Source organism: Lampetra planeri, unplaced genomic scaffold (assembly GCF_965212315.1).
Source record: "Lampetra planeri unplaced genomic scaffold, kcLamPlan1.2.h2 scaffold_1684, whole genome shotgun sequence".
Taxonomy (NCBI): domain Eukaryota; kingdom Metazoa; phylum Chordata; class Hyperoartia; order Petromyzontiformes; family Petromyzontidae; genus Lampetra; species Lampetra planeri.
The window spans coordinates 5,001-7,500 of NW_027614418.1; positions in this window are offsets into that span (position 1 = coordinate 5,001).

Here is a 2,500-nt window from a genome sequence, read left to right on the forward strand (position 1 = left end):
TCTCGCGCCGAATTCTCTCGAGCTGGGAAATCGCTCATTTTTGCGTCGCCAAATATCGTACGAACGCCGTGAAACTTCCACAGGCTTTTTCAGCAGATTTGCACGTGCACTCAAAAAAGTCAAAATTTTTACACATAGACCCCATCAAACGGGAGAAATTGGCCCGGATTGCTCTCATGTGCGTTACGGGGCATCGTTTCTGTCGCGCCGAATTCCATCGAGCTGGGAAATCGCTCATTTTTGCGTCGCCAAATATCGTACGAACGCCGTGAAACTTCCACAGGCTTTTCCAGCAGATTTGCACGTGCACTCAAAAAAGTCAAAATTTTTACACATAGACCCCATCAAACGGGAGAAATTGGCCGGGATTGCTCTCATGTGCGTTACGGGGCATCGTTTCTCTCGCGCCGAATTCCATCGAGCTGGGAAATCGCTCATTTTTGCGTCGCCAAATATCGTACGAACGCCGTGAAACTTCCACAGGCTTTTTCAGCAGATTTGCACGTGCACTCAAAAAAGTCAAAATTTGTACACATAGACCCCATCAAACGGGAGAAATTGGCCCGGATTGCTCTCATGTGCGTTACGGGGCATCGTTTCTCTCGCGCCGAATTCTCTCGAGCTGGGAAATCGCTCATTTTTGCGTCGCCAAATATCGTACGAACGCCGTGAAACTTCCACAGGCTTTTTCAGCAGATTTGCACGTGCACTCAAAAAAGTCAAAATTTTTACACATAGACCCCATCAAACGGGAGAAATTGGCCCGGATTGCTCTCATGTGCGTTACGGGGCATCGTTTCTGTCGCGCCGAATTCCATCGAGCTGGGAAATCGCTCATTTTTGCGTCGCCAAATATCGTACGAACGCCGTGAAACTTCCACAGGCTTTTCCAGCAGATTTGCACCTGCACTCAAAAAAGTCAAAATTTTTACACATAGACCCCATCAAACGGGAGAAATTGGCCCGGATTGCTCTCATGTGCGTTACGGGGCATCGTTTCTCTCGCGCCGAATTCTCTCGAGCTGGGAAATCGCTCATTTTTGCGTCGCCAAATATCGTACGAACGCCGTGAAACTTCCACAGGCTTTTTCAGCAGATTTGCACCTGCACTCAAAAAAGTCAAAATTTGTACACATAGACCCCATCAAACGGGAGAAATTGGCCGGGATTGCTCTCATGTGCGTTACGGGGCATCGTTTCTCTCGCTCCGAATTCCATCGAGCTGGGAAATCGCTCATTTTTGCGTCGCCAAATATCGTACGAACGCCGTGAAACTTCCACAGGCTTTTTCAGCAGATTTGCACGTGCACTCAAAAAAGTCAAAATTTGTACACATAGACCCCATCAAACGGGAGAAATTGGCCGGGATTGCTCTCATGTGCGTTACGGGGCATCGTTTCTCTCGCGCCGAATTCCATCGAGCTGGGAAATCGCTCATTTTTGCGTCGCCAAATATCGTACGAACGCCGTGAAACTTCCACAGGCTTTTCCAGCAGATTTGCACGTGCACTCAAAAAAGTCAAAATTTTTACACATAGACCCCATCAAACGGGAGAAATTGGCCCGGATTGCTCTCATGTGCGTTACGGGGCATCGTTTCTCTCGCGCCGAATTCTCTCGAGCTGGGAAATCGCTCATTTTTGCGTCGCCAAATATCGTACGAACGCCGTGAAACTTCCACAGGCTTTTTCAGCAGATTTGCACCTGCACTCAAAAAAGTCAAAATTTTTACACATAGACCCCATCAAACGGGAGAAATTGGCCCGGATTGCTCTCATGTGCGTTACGGGGCATCGTTTCTCTCGCTCCGAATTCCATCGAGCTTGGAAATCGCTCATTTTTGCGTCGCCAAATATCGTACGAACGCCGTGAAACTTCCACAGGCTTTTCCAGCAGATTTGCACCTGCACTCAAAAAAGTCAAAATTTTTACACATAGACCCCATCAAACGGGAGAAATTGGCCCGGATTGCTCTCATGTGCGTTACGGGGCATCGTTTCTGTCGCGCCGAATTCCATCGAGCTGGGAAATCGCTCATTTTTGCGTCGCCAAATATCGTACGAACGCCGTGAAACTTCCACAGGCTTTTCCAGCAGATTGGCACGTGCACTCAAAAAAGTCAAAATTTGTACACATAGACCCCATCAAACGGGAGAAATTGGCCGGGATTGCTCTCATGTGCGTTACGGGGCATCGTTTCTCTCGCTCCGAATTCCATCGAGCTGGGAAATCGCTCATTTTTGCGTCGCCAAATATCGTACGAACGCCGTGAAACTTCCACAGGCTTTTTCAGCAGATTTGCACGTGCACTCAAAAAAGTCAAAATTTGTACACATAGACCCCATCAAACGGGAGAAATTGGCCGGGATTGCTCTCATGTGCGTTACGGGGCATCGTTTCTCTCGCGCCGAATTCCATCGAGCTGGGAAATCGCTCATTTTTGCGTCGCCAAATATCGTACGAACGCCGTGAAACTTCCACAGGCTTTTTCAGCAGATTT